The 26,643-nt window shown below is 43.9% G+C and overlaps 1 protein-coding gene and 1 pseudogene across 7 annotated transcripts in view; both read right to left on the bottom strand.

Annotated features, from left to right (window-relative positions):
- NCKAP5 (NCK associated protein 5) overlaps positions 1-26,643 on the bottom strand; it is a 1,103,171-nt gene that overhangs the window by 911,855 nt on the left and 164,673 nt on the right. The gene's annotated exons all lie outside the window — the stretch shown is intronic.
- LOC102990312 (60S ribosomal protein L39-like) lies at positions 4,174-4,712 on the bottom strand (annotated as a pseudogene).

Here is a 26,643-nt window from a genome sequence, read left to right as displayed (position 1 = left end):
GGGAGCCACCTAGTCTAATTCTCAGAAGTCCACAACCACAGAATTCCCTCCTCCTTGTCCATGGTGCCCAACTGAAGGTTCCTTCCCAAGGCTCACAAATTCAAGATGGCAGAACGTGCAGCCTTTGACTAGAGGCCTCATGGCCTGTGGGTAAAGAGCACAGGTACTGGAGTCAGACAGAATTGTACTCTCCACTCTGCCGAGTACCAGATCCATGACCTTTGGTAAGTGACTTAATATTTCTCTGATCGTCAACTGTTGTTGTTGTTCCTTTTAATTTCCCAAAATGGAGACAGAAATGCAGTTATGAGCTTTATATGTAGTTACCAAAGTGCATGACACAGAGTAAACACTCAATAGACATTATCTACTATTAGTTGCTAACATTATTTTCATGGAGTGTTTTACTTACTTAGCTTGGAGAAATGTTTTTTTGTTTGTTTTTCCCAGGTCCTTCAACCTCCTGAATCACCCTATCATCTTTGATGGAAAAAAAAAAAGCCTTCTAGCATAGGATGGTCAAGGAGCAACTGATTGCACATTGACTATAGTTCAATTAAGCAGGCAAAAAGCAGTCTGTAAGCCCCTGATATGGACCACTTAGTGAGTAAATCTAAACATTTAAAACTGGGACTCCAAGTTATGGTTAGACTTCCCTAGGGCAAAAAATGCACATTTTTCCATCTAGCCTAGACATGCAAAATGTCTCCCTCATACTTCACCCCTCTCATCACGAAAAGGAACATACATCTGCATTTTGGGAGTCTCACCAGATGGGATATTTCCTCTGCTTCTGCTATGAACTGTGCTAAGAAATCAGTCAACAGTAAATGGAAACTCTAGGTGTATATGCTTGTCTAAAGCCAGGATCCTAACGTTCATATCTGCCTTTTCTGCAGATATAAGGTTAGATTATCTGAAAATGCCCCCAAAGGGCAAATTATCTTACATGAGGGAAGGACACTCTGAGGAACGAGTCTATGTTCAGGGAGATAAAACTTAAAAATGGGTTACAGAGGGAATCTTTCTGGGAAGATCTGAGAGAAAAGACAATCATCCATCCCGAAGGACTCGCAAAAGTTCCTGTATGAAAGCAAGGCTTTCCTAGAACTGCATTTTTTAGTCATCTTTACTTCTAACTCACATTAACATGGCCTTCCTGCAGCAAAATAGAATCACAGAATTTTAAAGTAGCAAGAAAGAAACCATACACAATCTTTAGTTGAATCTCTTCCTTTTATTTGCCCAGGTTACTACAGCTGACCCTTAAACAACACCGGTTTGAACTGCATGGGTTTTTCCCCTTATATGCAGATTTTTTGCATGAGTAAGTAAACGCTACAGTACTACATGGTCTGAGGTTAGTTGAATCCTCAGATGTGAACCAGGGATATGGGGGAACCGTGGAGACAGAGGAACCACAGTGTTAGGGTTAAGTTATATGCAGACTTTCAACTGCATGGAGAATCCGCCTGCATAACCCATGCATTGTTCAAGGGTCAATTGTACTCATTTGTGTTTTATTTTATTTTTTTTTTAAAGGTAACTATGTGAGGTAATAGATACGTTTTTTTAAAAATTATTTATTTAATTTATTTATTTTTGGCTGCGTTGGGTCTTCATTGCTGCATGCAGGCTTTCTCTAGTTGTGGTGAGCAGGGGCTACTCTTCGTTGCGGTGCGCAGGCTTCTCATTGTGGTGGCTTCTCTTGCTGTGGAACACGAGCTCTAGGTGTGCGGGCTTCAGTAGTTGTGGCACAGGGGCTAGGTAGTTGTGGTGCATGGGCTCACTTGCTCCACGGCATGTGGGATCTTCCCGCATCTTCCCGGTTAGATCAGGGATCTAACCCGTGTCCCCTGCATTGGCAGGTGGATTCTTAACCACTGGGCCAACGGGGAGGTCCTCATTTGTGTTTTAAAGTTGATCCCAAATGACCTAAATCTCAGCCCAGAGAAATCACGTATAATATGTGGCTTTGGTTCCCCCCCCCCCGCCGACACACACACACACTGGACACTGAGTAAATCCATCTAAATGTCCAAGGCTCTGGATGCTGGTGCCTTCAATTTGAAATGGGCATGGCGACAGAAATATGCCTAAGAATTTACCAAGGAAAGCAGAATACCCAGAAACCCAAGATTCAACCTGAGTGGTGGAAATTGTGATAATCAAGTCTGTTAACCTATGGATTCGATTTCACACAGAAGACTAGGCAGGCCCAAAGGGGAATTTCAAGGGTGCTGGGCAAAGGTGGCTATGGAGGAGGTTGGGAGAAAATAGTCTTAGGATGCTGGCAGAACAGGGGCCAAGGGGTCTCAGAGACTGAGCACCAGTCCTATAAAGGGTCAAGGACTTCCCCTTGGCAGTCTTTTCCTTTTTGACATAACAATTTCCCAGATGTCCAAGTTAGGAGTACTCATGGCAAAGCTCTCTGTGCCAGCATCAATGATTGACACCCTGGAGTTGGATGCAGCCCAGGTGTTGCAGCAACCCTCACTCCCACATCCTGAGTGAAGTCTGTCTAGGACATAGGTCCCCAGCCAGGCTAAGAATGGGCCATCGAGAGTAGTTATGGTGACACCAGTTTCTCTAGAACCCTAAGGGAGCACCTATCCCTGGGTGATTCCAAAGCTGGTCCAGAAAACAACACAGGTGAATCCTATCAATACTGTTTTCCGATTTCTCAGGCCTGCTGAGTGAGCAGTTAACGCCTGCTCTGTGGTAATGATGGTGTGTGCAAAGAAGTCCAAGAGAATCACCAAGGCTCTGATTGAATCGAAGAGCATCTCTAAGCAACTGGAGCCAGTGGGAAAGAGAAAGAATGGTGAAGGGCAAAGGCGAAAAAGAGCCCATCCAAAATTCAAGGCACAATCTCCATTGCACAGAACATGTTGTACACCATCAGCATAAGGTCCGGACCCAAGAGACTTAGGGTTTGCGTGGATGGAAAGTCAAGTAAGGACACTGGGAGAAACAGGCACCTCATGCATCGTCAGTCAGCCTTAAGCCAATATTTTTAACACCAGTGGACAGACCCATCAGACCTAGGCCGCTAGCCCCAGGAAAACACAAGTGACACAGTCAGCTACAAGGTTTCTGGTGCCCGATTCCAAGGCAATGTTCCTTTTTAGCCAAGTCTTCCTCGTGGACCCAAGCTCTGACTGTCTGCTTTGTATTCTCTGAGTTTGTAATCTGCTTCATGGTCTCTGTGAAGAGCTTTGAGTTTTCCTCAAGGAGAGGTCTCAAGTATGTCTGCTTATTTTCCCAAAAGAACCAGAAGAGACGTCAGGGAAACACTCAATTTGGAAAGTGGGAAAAGAAGAGAATTTGATACTGAGAGACAGAGAACATAAGCAAACTCAACTCATGTCCACCTAAGATGTCTTATCCACATCAGTCAGTATTCATTCATTAATTCAATAAATACTGGACATTTCTGACATGCCAGGCCCTCTTTTAGGCACTAAGAAAAAAGGGTTATAAAAAGCTGCTCTTGTGGAGTTTGCTACCTGGCATGGGAGATGGACAAAACACACATAAATAAGTATATAATTAATGTCAGGTAATGACAATTGCCCTGAACGAAAATATAGCAGGAATTGGGGTTCTTGAGTGGCTGGCATGAGGTAATTTAGACAGGGTAGTCAGGGAAGGCTCTCTGAACAGCGGTCCCTATCATGTGAGGGACGGAATTTTGACAAGATGTGAAGGGTTAGCGAGCCTTAGCTCTGAGATGTGAGCATAGTTTAAGAGCCTCAAGATGATGAATCCAGCTAAAGTCACTGGGCCAGGCTAAGGTGGAAACAAGAGACAACACAGTCACTGCCCCCCTGCAGGGCCTGTCAGATGAGGACGGCCGCACGCTTGCCGTATATGGGTCTGCAATTTCTTTATGTTGTTCATAAAGGCATGTGAAAGTTTAATGCGTTTCTTTGTAAATGTGCTTAAATCTCTGTCTTTTTTTTCCCAACAAAAGGTCTCATACTTATTACTGAACCAGAGCACTAGTGCAGAAACACTAACACAGAGAGAAAAAGCATTTCCCCAATAAAACACATCCAGCTGTTCAGATAGTAGTGACGGTCAAAGAGTGATATGGTAAGATGCAAGTGAAGTGACCTTGACACAGCATAAATATGAGTGCCACTTCACGTGCTTAGTGTATGGGGCTCCTTATAGATCCAGCTTGGTTCTTCTCCAATGTCTTCTCTTGGAGTTGCATCTAATTTTATTAGCAATTTTCAGTCAAATCCATTGGGGAATAGGATGATTCTGCTTTTGTTTTTTGGCCAGGCATTGCTTAATCCTGAAAGTCCTGGGAGAAGACATGGCGAGGAGCAAATTCAACAGCACAGAGGGTGGCGGAGGAGAGAAGAGAAACAAATGTGCTTAAATCTCTCTCGTGCACTTTTCTTGCTCTTATTGGAAGAGGGTTATTTTTCCATTTCTTCTCTGTGTCACTTCCCCCAGGAACTCCCATTTCTTCGTCGGCTTTCTGGAAGGTCTTCCCAGCAACTCCAGGCCAGAATGCTTCCTCCTTTCTCTGACCCAACTCTTCTTTTGACTGTCCGACTCTGCATAATACCTGCTTCACCAGCACCCGATGCAGGATGCAGGATCCCGGTTTGTTTTTGTTTTGCATGTACATCCATGTCATCTCTGGACCAGCCACAGAGTTAGGAAAAAATGTGAATTCTAATTCCAGCCCTTCCACTCACTAGTTGTAAACTAGTTTTTCAAGCTCCACTGTAAAATGGGATGCGAGCATTGGTACCTACCTTATGGCATGGTTTTAAAGAGAAGACATTATAAGAGGGCGTTTGGGAATGCAAGCTGCTGTCAGCGGGGTTATGGGTTCTTGTAATAAGGGGTTATGCCTTTGATTTTCAGTTATGTCCGACAGTGCCTATGACACATTATGTTCCCTATCAATGGTCTTTGAAGACAGCATAACATGGTCCAAAAAGCACAGGATTTGGAGTTATCAGGGATAGATTCCTTCCAGGTTCTGTCACTTTCTAGTTACACGACCAAAAACAAAGGTCATGTAGCTCCTCCAAGCCTCGATTTCCTCATCTACAAAATAGGAATAATCATGCTAACCTCACAGGGTTGCTGGGTATAATCCATGAGATAATATACAGAAAGAAGAAAGCATTTCCAGCTCTAAAACTTCCGATTCCGTGGCTCTTAACTCCTTAACTCTCGCTGATTTAATATAAAATCCAGTTATGTGAATCCACAATTCCTTGAAAAAGAAATTCATAGACTAAGTACCTCTCTCCGACAACTCCTTCCTGGACTAGAGCACCAGAGACTAGTCAGAGCCATTTTGCTGTTGCCCAAAACAGAAGTCACAAGGAGAGGGCCATTGTTTAAGGTACATGTGACTCAGCTCAGGGCTATCAGCATTCCATGTATTTCTTTCCAAGGTGAAGGTCATTAAATGGCCTCTGCACTGCTAAATCTGACAAACTGCTTTCTGTTTATTTCAGCTTAAGTTCCTCTATCTGAAGCAGTCAGGTGGTGTTATAAATATCTCACGGAGTGGCAGTGCAAAGTTGGGTGTAGCTCGGTCACTGTGCCCTCAGAGACATGTCCGGCAACTTTTTGCAATTCTAGATGATACTCTGACCTTGACAGGATTTACATTTTGCTGATACACTTCAATGGGTAGGAGGCAGAGCCGGATGTACAGCAGTTGAAAAATAATATAGGCACAAATGCCAGTATAGGTCCACAGGGCAGGAAGAAACTAGATTGCGCATAGGAAAAAGAAAACACAGCTGAAAGTAACAGTTACCATTAGCCAACAACTAAATATCGCCACATCATTCTTGTTCAAGGCTATTACATTATCCTCACCGTGACTCTGGCAAGCTCATGAAATCTGGTGACAGTATGGACACTACTAAAATATTTTGTAAACCCAATCTGTGGGCACCATGAGAGCAAGGAATTGTATCTGTTTTGTTTGACTGATGGGTCTCAAACTCTGCGAATGGTGCCTGGCACATAGTAGGTGCTCAATAAATATTGAACAAAAAAAAAAAAAAAAAAAAAAGAAGGAAGGAATGAGAATCCCAGGGTTTCCTGCTGGATTCCTACTGCATTTCATGATTGCAGTTACAAAGCCATTTGTGTTCAGTCCTCATCGTCTTACACAATTAAAAACTTTCCACTAACTCTTTTATATAACTAAATTTTCCATTTGCTTACAGTACACAGGAGAGTAATAAATCAGAACGTGCAGCTCCATCAAAAGGAAAAAAAGTAGGCAGACTGAATAGGTGATGCGACCGAGATGAGGTACAAAGACTGACAAAAGGGAGGACCCGGAACGTCCGAGCTCAGCCAGCTCTCCTGTGTTCCATCACCTGAAGCCTGCTCACTTTCTGGGAAGCAGTAAAACAGAGAGAGAGGTCAAGTTTTTCTTACTTACCTAAGAATTCATTCTAACATCAGGGAAGGATGGATTTATGAGAATAGGTTGGTAGTTCTTTAGCTTGTTCCACGTGAACATGCATTCTTTGGCAGGCCTTCCTGTTCAGAGATGATGCTATGGACCATAATGCAGCCTCTGGAATGGGGATTAAGAGGCCCACGTAGGGCCCCTTTTCCATTTCTTTTTGCCATTAGAGAGACACAGGTTTGCCTCTGCAACTCAAGACTGACTCTTCATTGTGCCTTAACTGTCCATCCTCACCACACCAAAAGCCAGTCAGGCCAAGCAACTAATTTGCTAATGGAGACTAACCCTATCTGGCCCAGACCTGGAGCCTCAGACTTTCCTCCACTCCCCCTTCTTGCCCACCAAAATTTCCCAATCCTCCCTCTCACAATAGCCTTCTTCTCTGCATTGCCCCTGCCATGACCTTAGCTCAACTTTTTCTTGGGTTTCTCCTAAACTAACAGAAATATTTGCTAACCAGAGTCCAGGCTTCAAGTCAGGCACCCCTTCGATCCATTTTTCATATTTTCACCCCAGGTGTGATTCTAGAAGGCAGTCCTCATCGTATACCATTGTACTGGAAAACTCAGTTCCTTGGCACAGGCTATCAGACCCTTCGTGACCTGGCTCCTGTCACCCTCTCCAGCTTCACGTCCAACTTCTCCTCTGGTGACGTGCCACCCCCTGACCCTGCCTATCCGCTTGCCGTTCCTGAAGCACACTAGCTCTCTCATACCCCTGTGCCTCATCCTACGCGGTCCTCTGTCCAAAACAGCCTTCCCTCTGTCATCTTCCAACCAATCTCCTGTCTATTGTTTAAACCTACTGGAGGTTTCCCTGATCCCATTAGGGAGACCTCCAACCACTCACCGTTGTGTGTCCCCAGCACCTTCTCTTTCTATCATAGTAAACATAGCACTAGATGATAAAGTATTTGTTTAATTACCTCTTCCCATGGCTAAAGACTGTGCTTCATTTCTATGAACACACACACACACACACACACACGTAGCACACAACAAATGCTCACTAAATGGCTGCCGACTGAATGAATAAACACATTCACCTCTGCCTCTCAGATCTGCCCTTCCTGTTCTTCCTGCTAAGAATGTAGTTGCTGATTTCCCAGATGCCAGAAGACAGCCATTTGAGTACTTAAAAAAATCAAGGCTACTGCTAATGCCACTTGGGAGGTTGAGGGGCTAGAAAATACATCCTGCCAGATCCAGACGAGGCTCCTGGTCTGTGGGAAGGAGAGCACAACTCTCCAATTACTATTTGAAAGGCGAGACTGCAAATGCAAGCTCCGGCCGAGCTCCGTGATAGGACGCCCTGTCGTCCAGCCATCAAGAACTAGAGCTGTGCAGACCAGGAGCGCACCCATGCTCAGCGCAGCTGACATGGCGACTTGACCGAGCCACACGTGCACAGGCTCCCACACTCAGAATGAGCTGATAACCAGCTGTTCCCTACCGAGAGCTAGCATGACTTAAGCTCATGTGAGATTTGTAGAGCCCAATGCCAGAGCAGCTTCTTCGGTTAATGACGCTGCTGTTTCACGACAGCCTGTTTCTGAAGGGCTGTGGTTACGTGCGCACAGAAAGTCCTCAGGATAACGTAGAAGGATTCAATCCAGAGACATGGGTATGGAGGGGATGGCTGGGGATGTCAATTCGTCACACTTAGGAATAAACCCTCTCACTCATCTGAATAGTGTAAATGCTAGACCAGGGGGGAATGACTACCTAAAAATTACATTTAAAATAAACAAGCAGTGAAATATTTCCTTACTGGTTACTCCCAGGCAAAATGTTATGCCTGCCTCCTATAATGTCACGATGTCTCAAGCGTATTATTAAATGATGTAATACACTAGCTCTGACAGATCATCATATGTTTATTCAGAAGTTCATTAAAGCCAGGGGTGTGCATGAAATCCATTAATATTCAGGCTACAAATTTGTGGTTTTTGTTATTGTTGTTTCTCTGTTTTGTTTTTTTTTTTTTTACCAGTGGTTCAGTCAAATATATCTAACAAAATTCTTTTGGAGATGATATTAGGAAACAAAGTCAACTTTTGACATTAGTTACAGACAAGCAGAAATGAACAAAGCAGCCCTCATTGAATCTTTGTTGAATCCCTGATTGCTCAGAGCAGGAGAAAGCCTTGTAGGAAAAATGGAAATCCTGCTTACCCAGGAAACAGTCAACCTTGCGGGTGACACATAGGGCACCTCTTGAACCCAAGTCTGTGCTCCTTGTTAATTGCTGATTGAAAATTACCTGGGCTTCCCTGGTGGCGCAGTGGTTGAGAGTCCGCCTGCCGATGCAGGGGACACGGGTTCGTGCCCCGGTCCGGGGGGATCCCACCGTCCGGAGCCTGTGCCCCGCAACGGGAGAGGCCACGGCGGTGAGAGGCCCGCGTACCGCAAAAAAAAAAAAAAAAAAAAAAAAAAAGGCAATTATCTCTGCCAAGAACTACTTCTTGCAGAAAGTAGGCACAATAAGATTAGTCATCCATCTGCAGAAAAAGAACCAGCTCAATACAAAACACAAAACAGAGAAATGTTTGTCTAACGGAGCAACACAGATGATATTTCTAACTATCAGGAGAACTGCTTAGCGCTGAGTATCAGGATAACCACAGCCTCCTGAATTAATTCAGGTTCTGGGCTGAATGAACGTGCAGAGCTTATTCCCATGGAAACCGAGCACTATACAGATTGATAGGGTTAGAGCACATATAACTGAACGAAGGCAATTGCCAATTTTAAAAGATTAGCAGTGAAAATTTGACACCACACGTTTATTTTCCGAATATCAGACATGGCTCATCTACAGTCGAGGATAAAGGATGGTCAAAATTTGATTTAAGAGAAAAGAAAAGCCCTACTACAACACAGCCTAGCGTCTTTCAGCTCTGGCCAGAGTGAGGCAGAAGGTCTGTTTTCTTAATACCGCCCTCATTACAAGGAGATTGTTTTGAACATTGGTATTAAACAGGTTGCCATGGCCTCCTGCCTGGAGTTCAGCGTGCCAAGGTTCAGTCATGAGCCAGCTATGAATGGGCTGAATAAGATGCTCACAGATAGGGTTTCCCACCCCAAACCCCTGCCAGAGAGCAGCCCACCAGGAAGTAACAGAGTGCTAAGAGTGATCCAGCCTCTCCCCACTTTTTCTGGCATTCCTTCCCTGGTCCTCACCGATGACCTTGTCACACAGGACACATCTGCTGTATAAGAAAGGCTGCTTCAAACAGCGGCAGATCTGCTGTCTGCCATTCCCAAGCACAGAGAACAATGCGGAAGTTGCTTTAGACCTCCAAAAGATTTGTTTGTGGGTTGCTTGGGCAATTTTGGCATTTCCAAATTTTATATACGACTGTGACCAACTGGGAAGAAGGCAAACAAGTTCAAAGCACAGCTAACTACGCTCTGATAACAGGCCTTTGTCTCCAGTAGATAATAGAGAAGGAACCACAGGGGATTTTGTCTCTGTGTCCTCAGAGAGACACAAAGAACCTCAGGTAACACAAACCAGAATGTTCAAAATGAGCAAGTACGACCTGCAGAGCTGGGCTTATGCTTAATATCTATTCAAATACCTAAGACCCCTTCCAGCTTTAAAATTCTCCACTTCTCTGATCTTGTAGCTTCTCGCAGGGACTAAGTCTTTGAAATTTCATGCCAGGTTTCAGTGATTGAGGTTTTTGTCAAGAGAAAAAAAAAGCCCGTAAACAGATATGCTGCAAAATTGAGGTTGTATCTGTAAACGCTCAGCATTTGAGAGCGGTGCCTTACATTTTCAAGGGCTAGTGGTAGTTCTCAGAGTTTCGTATTTTGGAAGGTAAGGTAAGAGCCACAGATTTTTGATAAGCAAATCTGCTGAACAAGGCCCTGGGTAGGGGGTCCAGACAAGTTCATGGATTCCTTTCAGGATATTTATATTTACATGCAATTAGGCAGAATGTGTGTGAGGGAAGAAATGGGGAAGAGGTGCAAAATAAAAGGGAAAGAAAAGAAAAAGCAGCAAAGACATTCTGTAAGAGAAGAAGGAAGTGGTTTCCACCCTGTGTCTTGCATTCAGCTGCTCTGACCTGAAGGTCTAGAAGAAGATGAGAGAGTTTGCCCCCTTTCTCCAAGAGGTGATCAACTCATAATCCCGAGCTTGATATGATTATCTCATAAGCTTTGATAGTTCGTTAATTTGGCTTCCACAGATACAATTGTGTTATTGCTTCACGAATAACCCAGGCCTATATGAAATGTAGCAGCCATGCCCAGGTCTGTGACCTCTTGTTTCAAGGAACTGGCTGGCTGACATTTTATTTGAGCTCTAATACAGGTTGCCAAGCCAAGACTGTTTTCTTTGCATGGGAGGAGGTGGCCCTGTAAGATTAACTGGGAAGTTACTGGTAACATTCCAGTTACTGAATTGGAGCGGCCAGGTGTCCATGGCTTTAGCTTTTTGTTTGCAACTTTTGCAGATCTGACCAAAGTCATAAGGACTACTACCAAAGGATTATGAACCGTTTTGGGCTTGAGACCCAGTACCAAATTTGGAAAAATGGACCAGCCTTTAATCAGGAAGAAAAGTTTTAGATTATCTGGATGTGAGATAAATATTTAACTCCAAAAGATTATTCTCAAGTTAAACTACTACCCCCAAGAGAGTGGAATATATCTGTCTTTCTGTCTCAATCATCTCTGGTTCCTAAAAATGCACAAGCTAAGTGGAATAACCACATTTTCAAAGGTCATGCAACACAACCCATGCCAGGCAGATACATCTTCTTGCTACGTCATCAAAAACCAACCTAGTATTAAAGTTCATAAGTCAAGAGTTATTTTACAAATAAAGTAATTCTGTAGGTACAAAAATACTTCTCAGTGTAGACTTTCCCCCTCTTTTTGATATGGTGATAAGTCTTCTCTCCATTCAAAGATATGACAATAAATCTTTAGTGCCTTTAGAACATAACACTGAAAACACACACACAAGCTCTCCTCCTAACCTAACTGTTCATAAACCAGTGAAAGGGAAGGACTGTGTTACTCAGGAATAAAATGTTGACCCCTGAGTGAGGCTACTAACTGAAATTTAAACACAGGTTTTCAGGGGTCAAGGTGAAATGAGTAGACTGGAGCTAGTCTCCTGGTTGGTGTATTAAATCTCTGACAGTTTCCTAGAGGTGAATAGTCACTTTGGGGAAAAGGGCTTTCCCATAGCCTAGCTATCCAGGTTAATGGGATGGGGTATTGCTAAGGAGCTCAAGTGTATTACTGTCCTTTGGACAGCTAAGCCTCGGTTTTTTCACGCAATATAAGATAACTTAAAGCACCAGAAGCAGTAATGGAGACCATGCAGTTTAGACCTTAAGTTGTAGTGCTGGTGATACACAGCCCAGGCACCTGTGCAACATACTCAGAAGATAAGACAGTCTCTGGGAAATCAGATAATGTTACCATATGGATTTTTTAAATATAATACCTGCATGTCATTGCTGTAATGTGCATTTCTGAGGCAGTCTGAAACTGGTATGTGACTGTTGGTGTGCTCTGTTATAAATTCAAAGAGCTTGTTCAAGTTTTTTTTTCTTTCTTTTTTAGCCTATTGTTTTCAGAGTGTCTATTTTGAATTAAAACTTGTTACACCATTTAAAAAAAAAAAAAAGAACACCAACTCAGGAGTGTCTTTTATAGATGCACGTGAAAATATTTACTGATTAAAAAAAAAAAAAAGCCCACAATTCAATGCCAAGGAAAAGTGACACAATTCTTATTTTGCAGATTCCTGATTTTCAGAGGTAAAAAAATGGATCCTAAGTTGTTTCTGACCCCAAGCTATTTTTTAAATAGTTTCTCTGATCACCCACAAGGATTTAGAGGAGCAAACACTGTAAACATTCATGGGTTTGGAGCCGACTACCTGGAAATATAAGATTATTCAATCTGAAATCCACTGAGTCTGCATCACTTTACAGCAAAAACATGCAATTTTATGAAAAGGACACACACGCTTTTAAGAACTTGGATGTCTGTTTCTGCATTCATTTATTCAACAGATATTATATCTACTTTGTGCTGAGGATGATAACTTGATGCCATCCACTCACCTAAGTTCTCAAGTTCAGAACTGGTACCAAGTGGGAGCCGTCGGTCAGAGGCCAACCCCTGTTTCCTGGCGCTTTCCTGGCTTTGGGACCTTCTCCCAGACCCTCAGTGTCAGAGCCATTCTGCAGTGGTTCTTCACCACAATATCATTCATTCATTCAACTGACACCTTCTATCGTGCTCAAGGCAGGTAAAGGCAAGAGCAGTCCTTGCCCTAAGAAGCTTAGTCCAGACCCTTCTGAAACCTTGTCCTTGAGACTGTGAGCCAGTACAGCTTGTTTTTGTGTTTACCCCACTGCAATCATAACTTAGACTTTCTTCAAACTCTTCCATCTCTTCATTTCTCCCCTCCTTTTCCTCCTCCAAGCAAGGCTTTATTTAAAAAGAAGAAGAAGGAGGAGCTGGAGGAGGAGAAGAGGAAGAACTTGGATGTTTGGCTTTAGATGTGCAAAGCAGTGCCAATCATAAATCATTTATTTATTTTTCAAAACAGACTGAAAAATATTCTATTTGCTGTTAATTCAACTATAGTATAAATTTGAAAAGCCTTAAGCTTCAGTCCTTTAAAAAATATTCAGTCACATAGACCGTCTATGCCAAAGCTTCCAAATCAGTGAGGTCTGACCATTTATTTAACCCTTCTGAAGTTCATAAAACTGTGACTTGTGACAAAACTCTTCCTTATAATTTACAACTCAAGCGTGCTTATCAGGTCAGAGACGCTCCTCCATGGACAGGTGTCTTTCTGAAGCAGAACTTTGGAAAGCAGACGAATTCTGAGAGAAAACTCGAGTGGAAAGTCTGCAAACTAGACAGAACAATAATTTCTCTCAAATATCAAAATGCCAGTTGGAATGGCCGCATCCCAATGAGACAACAGTGCGGTGGGCAAAACAGAATCCCTAAATTCATTGTAAAGCTCACAGGGTGGCTTTGGACAAAGTGGGAGGTTCAAGCATTAAGATGGGATTGCAAACTGACTTTTTAAAAAAGGCTATCTTGACGCAGTTGAAAGGAATCTAAGTGAATAACTCTCAGATAGTACAAACTATCTACGATGGAATTTTCTTCAGAATCTTTTCAAGTGAGTTTCTTATGATAGTGATACATTTGTGACATAGATTTCTTTCCCTCTGATCTCTCTTTACTTCTCATTGATGCCTGCAAGTCCATCATTAGACATTCCCACCTTTATCACATATTTAAACGCAACACAGAGGAGAGGCCCACTATGCCTTCTCAGTGGCTGAAACTCCCAGCTGTACTGGGAACACTTTGGTAGCTGGAATCTTGTTTTTCCCATCTTTGGTATTCCTCATGCTGTGCTAGGCACTTGATGTCACAGAATCATTGAGGTTCAGGGAACTTGACAGGTCACTTGGCCCCGTCCTCTGATCACAAAGACAAAAAGGTAAAGCTAAAACTCAGAAGAAAAAAGACAACTGTCTAGAGTGAATCAGCCCATTAGTGACAAAGCTGGGACCAGAAATGGGGAGTCTGCAGGCACTTGGCAACTCACTTTGAAACCGAGCAGGACCCTGTGGGCCTCCTGGACATGGAAGCCTTTTTATGTTCCCCTGTTCTTGACCTTCCCTGAGTTCCAAAGGGCAGGTTCAAACAGTTGCTAATCAGGGAAGGGAGGGGATGAGGAGGAAAAGGGAGGAACAGCCAAGAAACAATAGCGCAGCCTCGGGGCAGGGTCCTGGTTCCCCCTCAAGGGATACACATGACAATATCTTTGAGCTCTTCTGCAGAACGAAGACCCCCAACAAATGGAAGATGTTAACTACTTGATGAAGCATTCTTCATTCCAGAGAGAAGGTCACAGTTTCATAACTTAAGAGAACCACAGAAGCTCATCAGGAGATCACCTGAGGCCAGATTAAAGGAACCAGAGAAGCTCATTAGGAGGAGACCACCCGAGGCCAGATTAAAGGAGTGCAGGCCCTGCACACATCCTGGTCCTTATCAGCAACCTGGCCCTTGAACCATTGCTATAAAACTCCTCACCAAATCTCCCAGGGTGGGAACACACAGTTGAGGGTAAGAGCCCGCTGTGTCCCCCTTTGCCTGGCAAAGCAATAAAGCTATTCTTTTCTACTTCACCCAAAACCCCGTCTCCAGTGCACAGAGGCCAAGTTTTCAGCATCAACTTCCCAAGCCTTCACCGAGCCCTCTGTGGGCTGGGCATTGTGTTATAGATCAGGAGCATGAATGCAAATGCCTTTTCATATAGAAATGAGTGGGCCAGACTCAGAAACCAATAGTTACAATGAATCTACCTACCTTAGTGTAAACATAGAAGTTAGCTCTTAACCCTTGTGAATCCATCTAAGGAACTTAATAATTGAGATATAAAAATCATACCCTTAGAATGTTTCACCTGAAAACAAGTACTAGAACGTAGAGCCCACAGATGTGTTTTTAAATGAGATTCCATCAAATTTAATTTAACTTTATTAATAAAAAATTTTTCCATTTATAGACTATGAATAGAGAGCTCAAGCATTTTAGTTAAATACTCAAAATTAAAGCTGTGTTTATTCATTTATTTAGTCAATTTGTTATGTAGGTGTGTATGCAAAGAATATAGACCCAGAAATCTTGATTTGATTAGTCCTGATGTTCAGATCTGTTTACTATTAACAACGGCTAAGTTATTAACTTTTCTAAAGGATCAATTCATTGTCATGGATGATGGTGAATCTTAGTCAAGTGTGAACCCTTACTCCATTCAGTTTTCCATGAATTCTCTCAGATAATTAGTTTTCAGAAATACCACGACATGGCACCTTATCATTTTCCAGTCCTCCTGGGACAATCTGAACCAAGGGACAAGGACATGAACCACAGAGTTCAAAAGGGAAGGGGCATTAACATCCAACACTTGACATGCAGCCCTTGCTTCGTGGGAGCATGGAGGCTCCCAGATTTCTGAGTGCCCATCACCTCATGTACTTGTGGTAACTGCAATGCCTACTGCTTTGGTGTCTGGCCTCGGATTTCACCAATAACTCGGAACTCCACACGTGGTCTATCTGGTTTATTTACACATATCTTCATCTGGTTGATATGTGCCTTTTCCCAACTGTACTAAATTTATCCCATTTTGGAGATGGGCAGAAAATATAACGCTTGGGGTTGAGATGTGCTACTTCAGGGACCTTTGCTACCCCTCATCCATGCAGACATCATGAACCAGGGTCCTTGTCCGCCCTGGGATATCACATAAATGCTGGCTCGTTTCTGAGGGCTGAGAGAGCAGAGAAGAAATTGGATCCAATTATTGGATATCAGTTGTGTGTATGTGTGTGTCTGTGTATGTGTGTATTGTTATTGCTGTCTGATCATTATTCTGGTCTCTCTTTTTCCTTCGGCCGAACAGTCACTAGCCTGTCTCTAGAGAGTTATTCCAGCCTCAAGAATGACTCAGTTCTCTGCCCTCTTTCCTTTTTCTGTCATCCATCCACATTCCCCTCTTGACAGTCACAAAGGGCCAAAGCAGAGAAAGACTCCGAAACGCAGCTCTTCTCAGCACAGGCTTTGAGCTTCTGTAACTCCCATCTGTGCGGCTTCCCAAGGGAGCCCTCACTAGAGCTCTGAAGGAAGCGTGGCAGAAATCCTGAGGACAAAAACACTGAATTTTTAAGAGAGCTGTATTTTTTGAAGATTTTAATAGGAGCACAGAGCCTTGCATACAAGGTGCTCAATGAAAATTTGATAAATGGCAAAATAAAAGACAAACGTGCAAACGTGTCTGGGAAACGCTGAAGCTCCTTGGAGAAGTGGGGCTTTGGATGGAGGTGGCCCCTTTCCCTCGCTCTAGGCAAGGGCAGGGATAGACCATGATCTTAGATCACGTCCAGGTGCGTGAGCTGCTTCCTGGGCATCTGAGAGTAGCCAGAAGCACTCCAGCTCTGAGGGGCAAGCCACCTTTTTTTTTTTTTTTTAATTTAATTAAGAGTGTGAGTGGGAAAAGAAGTTGAAAAAGAATAGATACATGTATATGTATAACTGAATCACTTTGCTGTACACCTGAAACTAACACAACATTGTTAATCAACTAGACTCCAATATAATATAAAAATTACAAAAATAAAATAAATAAATCCATGCCAGCACTGGAAAAAAAACAAAAAAGATTGTGTGTGGGGAACTGTACTCAATATTTTGTAATAACTTATAAGGGAAAAGAATCTGAAAAAGAATAGATATATAGATATATGTATAACTAAATCACTTTGCTGTACACCCAAAACTAATACAACACTGTAAATCAACTATACTCCAATAAAAACATTAAAGAAAAATGGTGTGTGTGGCTCACTCACAGTATTCACTAGAATAAAGCTTTACATAGTGGTTGTAGGGAACACATGAAAGGAACAAAGCCAGTGCCCTGCAATCACGCTTTGTTGTTATTTCATTAGAGAGACTGTTATCCTTCATTTCTTTTTTTTCACTCAGCCATTCGTGGACCACCTTTGAAAGCTGCCCTCCACCAGGCACTGGGGGTGGGGGGGGGGTCTAACCGTGCAGTCAAAACCCCTATTCCTCATCCTAGTTCCCATATTGTTACAGTTCTCATTGTTACTGGGGTATAATTTTTAATTCTCTCAAGTTTTCTTTTTTTTTTCTTTTTTTTTTTGCTCTTGTGTCACTTGATCCTGATATAAGTCCGGAAGAAAATAGAGGCTCAGAAAAGGTTAAAGGATTTGAGAAGGGCACACAGCTTGGCAGTAGCAGAGGTGGGTCGTATTTTGTGACAGTAAGGGCTGTATACGATTTCTATCAGCCTGCCCCCTTTTTCTTTCTAAAGAGGCCCTGCACAAGGGCAGTTGATCCTCTCTGGGCAAAGGACTTTAAATTCCAAATGTGTGACTTGCAAGGCTGTGCTTTCACTAGTAACCACTGTACATACATTTCCAATTTCCCACTGGGGATACGGTAACCATATAAGAAAAAGGATTAACTTATCTTTTTGCTCCAATTATACTAAGACTCATCCTAGTTAATTCCTCATTTAAAACCAGGGTTCTTTCGGTTGTTGATTTCCAGATAAACTCCAATTATCAAAGAAATACAGATGTGATCTATATTTGATCCGATTAAGTGTTGCAAATAGTACAGGGTAGAGAAAAACCAAGCAACTGGCTTTCGATTGGATTCAGTTCTGGTTCTGAAATGAAGTGCTGACTCTTACTAACTTGTGTGATTTGGGGCAAGTGAGTTAACCTTTCTGAGCCTCTGTTTCCACATCTCTAAAATGGGAAGCATAATACCTTCTTCCCGGGCTGTTGGGAGAACTTATTGGAACATAAGCTCTGTAAGAGAAGGCCGGTATCAGTCTTGTTTAACCACAGAATTCCTTGAAGAATCAAGCACAATAAATATTTGTTGAATACAGGATTCATTAAAATATGTAAACTGGATCTGTGCAGTACCTAGCACATCACCAATGAGTCAGAATCTACATCTAGGCTGGTGGCTCCCCTTTCTACTTTCTCTTTCATTTACTCAGAGGATTGGGCTCCATGGTATGTGTAAAAATAATGTTTAACGGATATAATTTGCAAGGAGGGAAGAACTTTTATAGACGCACATGCCAGAAACGTCTTTCAGAAATGTGCAGGAGGGTTGTGAGGATGTCTGAGTCACTTGGATTAACTGTAGGAAACCACCCATTCTTTATGACAGAGCGCACACAGCCCATGAGCTCCACTGGAGCTGTAGAGAGTGAAGAAAGGAAGAAAGACTCTGACAGGGAGAAGCAGAGGCTGGGAGTCCTGGGGGTGACTCTCCTCTTCTTCCCCCGAGTGAAAACTCCCTCCGTGCACGAGGACAGGCTCTCCAGCCCCTTCAGGGCTCCTGGGGAAAGAGCTCCAATCCCAAATACCAACTATGATCTGTTTTCCATCGTAGGAAAAAAAAGGTCTGATGCTAGGCATTTAGCTCCATGGGAAACTACTACCACAAATTGAATTCTGGAAATTCAATTCAATTTAAAATGCATTAAAGTCTATTTAAAGAAACTTTCTGGGGCGTCCTTTGTTATGTGAGGAATCTCTGTGGAAAGAGGAAAAAAGCAACCCCTGAAGTGTCTTTTGTGTAAATCTGGGTTCACATAAATAGAACTTTCTTAAATCAAGGTGTGCGGGCCTCCTTTGCAAAGGGGAAAAGTTCCTGGAACTTCTTCAGAGCAGCTTGCTCCATCCTCCCCATTGTTCAGAATCCTGGTAGGACCTCGCATCACAATACGGAGGAAGGTTGCTAAACATGAGGGAGGCCAGGGTGATATTTGAAGTAAAGGCCTCCAAGCCAACGGGGAAACTGCTTTGAGAAGAACCACTGTCAAATGGCTGTTGAAACTACAGCACAGCATCCTCCAGAAGATGGCATCCTGGGAATAACCCACCCCATCACCATGGGAAAGGGAAGCCAGAAAGCCCCCAGTCAAACCCAGAGAGGCACACCCCTGTCAACTTTGAAATGCATTCAAGATACACGTGGACGGTGCAGGTATTAGCAGCATGAGGTTTTTGGTAAGACTGACCTTGGTGTTTACTAGTCGAGTGATCTTATAGAGCAGTCATTTAATTTCTGAGCCTGTTTCTTCATCTGTACAATGGGGAAATTACAGTCCCTCCCTGTAGCGTTGTTGTGAAAATTAAATGAGCTGACATTATAAATAAACATAAATAAAATATTTAAGTCCGGCACCCAGGATATTGTAAATGCTCTGTAATGTTAGTCACCATTATTATTATTATTATCAATGCCACTGATTCAAATAGGAACCAAAAACCATATGGAATATTTTAAGGTCATCTGATTTTTCTGTAACACCATCATTTCACACAATGTGATGACACATTGAGCGGAGTGTGTAATTGGTCTCACTCTTTCCATCGCAGAATTCAGTATCCTGTATGACAGAGCTACTCTATCCTAAACCAGTGGCTCGATCTTGGCCTCTTTCCCTCCATCAGAACACACTGGTTCTCTGCTTCATTCTCTCAAAACCTTTTCTCAACCAAACAAGAATTGTACAAGCTGATTCCATTTATGTCAGTGCTTTCAAGGGACATAATACAGCTCACTTGAGCACTTACAAACGAATTTTAATTCTAGAATTGCAGTACCACTCAGCACTCACGTTTAAGGTAGCAACGTACCCGAGCAAAGGATAAGGCCCTTATTAGAGGCAGGCTGTAAATATTATATGAGGACCCTGATGTTTCTGCTCGGTTTAAGTTACACTGACTTCCAATCATGCATTTTATCTGTTGGCAGGAATACGTAGGTGCCCGGTGAATGTTACCTTTGGTGATAATAAAACAAAAGCCTAACTTTCAAAAGTGAAATATCCAAAAGGCCATTGTCTGCATTCTTGGCAGAGGCCAGGGAGCCAGTTTTCCCAAGTCAGCAGCCCCTGAGGAGGCTGGCCAGGGGCCAATTCCCAGGGCTGGCGCATTCCTGGGACCTGGCAAGTGGCCACCGGGCCCTTGTTTCCTTTTGCGTTCTCTTTATGTCGTGGAAAATCTTTCCCGCTTCGACCCCTCCGAGTCTTTCTTCCCCCATCGAAGTAAAGAGAGGGAGTCACATGGGAAAGGATCCCCAGCCCCTTCCCCAAATCTCATCTCCCACCACTCTGAGCCGGCACAGCTCAGAGCAAGTGAAGGCATCAGGCAAACAAAGGAGGCTCTGGGGCCCGGTCCTCCAGCCTGGGGCCCAAGAGCCAGCCGGCCCCCGTGCACAGGGGGTCATTGTACACTTGCCTGGTAGACTGTGGGCACCTCTGGAAGCCTTTCGAATAAATGCCTGTTATAAATAGACATTGGCTGGGCTTCAAGGGTGACAGCAGTAGGCCAAAAGTTCCAGAAAAAATATAACGCTCCATATAAGAAGGTCTGGAGTACAGCTCATTAATAGGGGCCTACGGACCCAGCCACTGGAGGAAGAAGAAAGGAATCCAAGGTTTGGTCAGGCACAACCTGTGGTTAACACCTGGGTGAGCATTTCTGGCTGATAACATCATGGAGACACCATTCAGTTTTTACACATCATATATGAATATATGCAAACCACACATTAAAAAAACATCGTCTCTGAATGCCCCCTTCCATCTGCAGACAAAGAAACTGCCATCTGGAGGCCCCGCATCAGCCAGCTCTGCATATTTTCGGCACAGAGGAGACCGCACGCCACCCACTGTGCCGTGTGCTCTCCGTGAATCCTTTCCGTTCATTCTCCTAACATCCCTTCCAGGAGGAGATTAGCACCTCTGCCTATGGATGAGAGCACAGAGGCTCAGAGGAGGTAAGCAGCATGGCCAAGCTGACACAGGCCAGGCTGAACCGGGCAGGTCGAGATTCCCATCCGGTTCAGACTGATTCTCCAGCCCGCCCATATGCTCTTTCCACTACATTACACGGCGTCCGGTTCCACTGTACCCTTTGAAAGGAGTACTCTGTACACAGGGGGCTCTGAGCGCATGCTTCTTCCTGAAGCTGCCAGACACTGCGGCGCATATGTTTGATCAGCTGAAGTTTAGCAGGTAGGAGCCGCACCCGGGCCGGAACAGCAAGATCTTTCATTTGCATAGAGTCCTCACCACCAGAGCAACCTCTTGTTCTTTTTTTTTTTCAGCGCCAATGGTGACTTTATTATGCACATAAATTATGTGGAGTCACAGACTGGCTCTTTTCATCACTAATTAGTTTTTTAAATTGAAGTATAGTTAATTCACAATGTTGTGTTAGTTTCAAGTGTATAGCAAACTGATCCAGTTTTATATATATATATATACACACACACACACACACACACACACACACACACATATATATGTATAAAATATACATTCTTTTTCAGATTCTTTTCCATTATAGGTTATTACAAGATATTGAGTATAGTTCCCTGTGCTGTACAGTAGGTCCTTGTTGTTTATCTACTTTATATATAGTCGTGTGAATGTGTTAATCCCAAACTCTCCCCGCTTTCCCCTTTGGTAACCATAAGGTTGTTTTCTGTGTCTGTGAGTCAATTACTGTTTTGTAAATAAGTTCGTTTGTATCATTTTTTAGATTCCACTTATAAGTGAGATCACATGATATCTGTGTTTCTCTGTTTGACTTCAAGTAACATGATAACCTCTTGTTCTTTATTTTATTTTGCCCTCATGGCAACCCCACTATTGAGCACACAGAGATTCAGAGAGTTTCAAAGACTTGCTGAAGGCCACACATCTACTAAAGGGGTCAACTCAAGTTCAAGCCTACAGACTTCAAGTTCTAATGCAGTGATTAATCCACTATATCGCATGCCTTGTACTCCAGCCACCAGACAACACTTACATAGCCCTGCACCGGGCATTTTTATCAGGACCCTGGAAGAGAAGACCGTGCTCCTGGCCACATGCAACTGTCTTCTGAAGGTGTGACATCATATTGTTCAGGTCAAACCAAGTTGGTGAATCTGACTAGAACGTAACAGGCAGGAACCCATTTCTAACAATATATAAATAATAAACTAGTCTGACTTAGGATAGCGTTATCTTCTCATACCAGAAATGTCAGAAGAGAGGGACTGAGGTGGGGCATGTATCACACAGGATACATACACTGAATACATCCTGTCGGCCCCTACACACCCACTCTCCACCCTTCTCTACCTTGCTCTGGGCCCCAGATGCTCTGAGGGCCCCCTTTCTCTCTGGTTTCCAACTGGGTTCGACAAATGGGAGGTGCCAGCAGGAGCCCGGAGAGTGGGAGGGGACCAGGGTGGGAGTTTTCACGTCCTGGTCCTGATCTCCTCCCTGTTGGTTGTCTGCGTCCTTCCATCTAAGGTGACATCTCCTGCCAAGTGGCTCCCTCCCTATGGCCACGCGGTTCTCTGGTCACCTCCTCCTCTCCCCTGCCCTTTCAGGCCTAGCACGGTAATGGCTCCCCGCTTGTTTCTAACCTCGAGTGCTGCACTATGGTCACGTAAGTTCCCTGCATGCCATCACCCCTTGGTCTCTTTCCTAAACTCTCCTCCATCGTGTGTCTCAATGTGCCATCTGTTTCCTTCTAGAACCTCGACGGATGTAGTAAGTAAGGAAACAAGATTGTGGATGAACCGTCTTTGTAGGCAAAACTATGGACACTTATTCAGGTCCTCCTAAGAGGATGACAAGTGCTAACTGTATGGTCAGGCCACTCAAGATGGCTGTTCTCTTGTTCTCTGTATATCCCCTGCTCGACCAGTGAGTACTTCACCTACACCCTACTCACGTGACTGACCTTCCTGCATACTTGTGCCAGGCCCCAATTAGCAACTGTTCGTATCAAAGGGGCGGTGAGGGGCATGCCCCTCTACTAGTTTCCCTGGTAACTAATGAGCCCACATGACCTCAATTCCCCTATAACTGGTAATCTCCCCTCCCCACCCAGGAGCTAAGACTGCCTCCATGCGTGCGCTGCACAGGGTAGGGTGTCGCTCCAGGGCCTTGCTTCAGACATGCAAACTCCCCCATCCGTTAAACCACTGATGTCTCTGTTGCTGACTCCGGGCTCTTTCCTCGGTCTTGAAGCTGGGCAAGTACAGGCCTTATAGGCCTGCCGGGTGCAGCCCAACACTAACCACGTGAGTTAGTTACCCTCACTAACCCTCACTTCCTCCTTGCTGCACCTCGCCAAACAGGAATGAGATCAGATATTCTGTAGAACTGCAAACTTGGCCCAGGAGATCTCCAAATAGCTCCTCCCACCACCGTCTAGCTAGGATTCCATCCAGGGAGGAAGGAAGGACGGGCGGCTCTAGCTGCGTCCCAGTCGTATCTAGTCGGTGCCTTCAAGGACGTCAGCTCAGCGTTGTACCCACCCACGCCGATTCCTGCCAGCCTTCGAGGCCTCACCGTCTCCAGGGGTGGCAGGCCTCTGACCACAGCTCTGCCTCACAGAAAGGCCCACAGCCCCTGAGCCTGCTTATTGCTGGCTCTGACAGATGGATCCCAGAATTCACTAGACCAAATGATTTTATTTCCCTCAACACATGCATGAGAGCAGTCAATGGATTAACTGTATTAGGAAACCTACCAAGCTGAAGACAACTGCTTCAAACTAAGACCCAAAAAGGTGCTGAAAGATAGAAGGCAAGCAAACCTCAGAGGCATCTTTGGAAATGGACAATTATGATCCATTAAGCCTAGTTAAGGGACTGAAATTTATGAGGAGGAAACATCTGGAGCTGCCTGGAATGCAAAGGAACCAGAAGGAACCACTGTTCGGGCTTGTAGAGAGCAGCCCAGACAAATGGGATTCTGTGTTAGGTGAAAACTGCAAAATTCGTACATGAAAGGGACAGAGTCAAGGCAGTGCATCTGGTATTAAGTGAAGCGTTTTAATATGATGGCTCCTGGATTTGCTCTTGAAATATTAATTGAAATTGGGATGAATATGAGGACTGTCATATGGATAGAAAACTGGCAGGAAGATCACAAACACTGGCTAAGCTGAGCCAAGTCAGTGGAACGCAGCGATGCAACAGAAAGTAATGAAAACGCTGCCAAATTCATAGCCGTGAGCCCTGTGGATGCTTAATAAATATTAATTGATAATAATGAACTAGAGTACAGGGTGGCAAATTAGCGTGAGACAGTTAGGCTGCTGAAATACAGCTAATATATATACAGTTGGTATAACACACGCTGATAAATGAATGCGAAGAAAGGAAAATAAACGTGATTTATCTGTGAGGTGCATTTTGCCTGGCACCAGGATGTACGGGTAAGAGAATATTAATAGAAGGGTGGGGAGGGGTGGCTAGAGGGGACAAAAGGAAAGTTAAGATGATAATTCAGGATCACAACAGCACTTTCTTAGGGTCTCGGCAGTTCCTCCCAGGCGCCTTGGAGGTATATTGTTCTTTTAAGACACTGTGGCTTTCTCAATAAATTTCTGCTTCCAGGCACTCAGAGACACCATAGATTAATCTGGACCAACCTCCTAGAGGGGGATATGAAAGCTCTCCTCCTTGGGAAGTCCACCCTGATCAATATAGCCAGAGAGAAACCTCTTCTTCCTAAATCCCTTCACTCTTGTTGCTTGCACCACGGCATACCTGCTGGTATTACTATGATTTCTGTATATGTGATTAGATTTTTTAAGCTTTGTAAAGCAGAAACCATGCCTTGCATTCTTAGCACTCACCCCACCGTGCTTCAAACCTAGCAGGTGCTCAATTCCTGTGCTGATCCATTAGAAATTCTAGAAAGGAAAGCAAGCACCTATCAGAGAGGATACCCAGCTACCTTTTGGGTTTGAGGACCTGCTTCTAAGGAGATCGATGAAAGCGCTACCTCTTGTTATGGACAAAGCACTCAAGAGTTCGCCGCGGCAACGATCCTAGGCTGCCAGAGGATGATGCAGAAAACTCAGTTGCCATGGAAACTTGTATGATCTGATGACTCCCATTATTGAAAGATGGTGAGATACCAGGAGAATGACAAGCAGATCTCTGATCCCTAGAACAACACAGAACATGCTGAGCAAATGTTTTTGCTCATTTGTACTTATTTTCTTCTGTAGAGGCAGTATTATTTCATCATCTACCCATAACACAGCATTTGCAAAGGCTTTCAAAATGTTTCCCGTTTTGATTTAGTGATCTCTGAGACGCTACGTAGGCACAGAGCTGCCTCCGAGGCAGGCAGACGGCACTCATGGCAGCAGCTGAGCACAGGTGATGGAATCAGGTGCTGCTGAGATCCTGCTGTGTGACCCGGGCAACGGATGCCATCTGTGTGCAGGTGCTATGGACCAGACTTGCTAGATTAATGGCAGGTGGAGCCACTTAACCATTCTTGAGTCAGATGTCTTTGAGAATCTGATTATACCTGTGGACTTGCTCCCCAGAAAAATACACATATGCATATACACATAAAATTTAATATAATACATTTCAGAGAATTTAAACCTCTGCAATCTTCTCATAAATTTGCCCTATCAAGTACCTTGGGACTCAACAGGGCCCAGATACCAAGTTAAAAGTCTCTGATGTATAATAATAAAAACTTTACATACACATTAGACTCATCCTGGGGCAAAGCAGAAAAGCAGGGTGTCATCTACTCTCCCAACCTTCCCAACCAGCACTCAGTGCCTTCTCCAGGTAGTTCCATCTTCCCCCATATCCACTGTCTCCTGTTGGTGGGTGCTTGCCCCTGAACGGCTTCTCACTGGTACGTTCACTCACCCATTCATTCATTTCACGGAGTGTTTTCTATGCGTCAGACTTCAGGGATGCAAATGTGAGTATGACAATGCTCTTGTCTTCAAGGAGCTTACAGTTCAGTTCAGTCAGGATTGACTGTGCTCCCCAGTGGACAATCAGCCATGTCTGGAGACAATTTCGATCATCACAACTGGAGGAGGAGAGCTATCGGCATCTAGTAGGTAGAGTCCAGGGATGCTGCTACACATCCTACAAAGCACAGGACAGCCACCACAGAAAAGAAATACAGGCTCCAGAATGTCGGTAGTGCCTCGGTTGAGTTTCTACAGTAGACAGGCATGTACCCAAGTGGTAAATGCAGAGATAAAGGTCAGCAGTGAGTATTACGGCAACTCAGGAAAGGACATTTTAATAAGAACTTGGGAAGATACCATTACGATGGCAGTCTGCCTGATTTTCAGTGATTAGAGAAAGGAAATAAGAAGGGAAAGAAGACTCATTCAGGGGGAGCCATCACCATAATAAAGGCAGACCCTCCTTTGGGCAGCGTCAGATGAAGGAGGACCAATTGCAGAGGGTGGGCAAACAAATGACATATTTTGGGAATCTCCTCATGGGAAATGATGCTGGCTCCCTAACCATCTCCATCAGCCAGTGGCCCAGTCAAAAGAAGGTACAGCCATTTGGTAGGATCATCACTAAAGTTATAAAGCCTGTTGCATACTGGGGGTGCTATATTTGGAGGTGCCCCATCATTCACCAGTTCCTCCCTACTCTACTGCCATTCTAATCAATAATTCCACCTTGGCTTGTACATGTCACACCACAATCAGTCCTCATATGGCTAAAAATATTAAATTACAG

Source organism: Physeter macrocephalus, chromosome 2 (genome assembly GCF_002837175.3).
Source record: "Physeter macrocephalus isolate SW-GA chromosome 2, ASM283717v5, whole genome shotgun sequence".
Classification (NCBI taxonomy): Eukaryota; Metazoa; Chordata; class Mammalia; order Artiodactyla; family Physeteridae; genus Physeter; species Physeter macrocephalus.
This window is presented reverse-complemented; position numbering and strand designations above follow the sequence as displayed.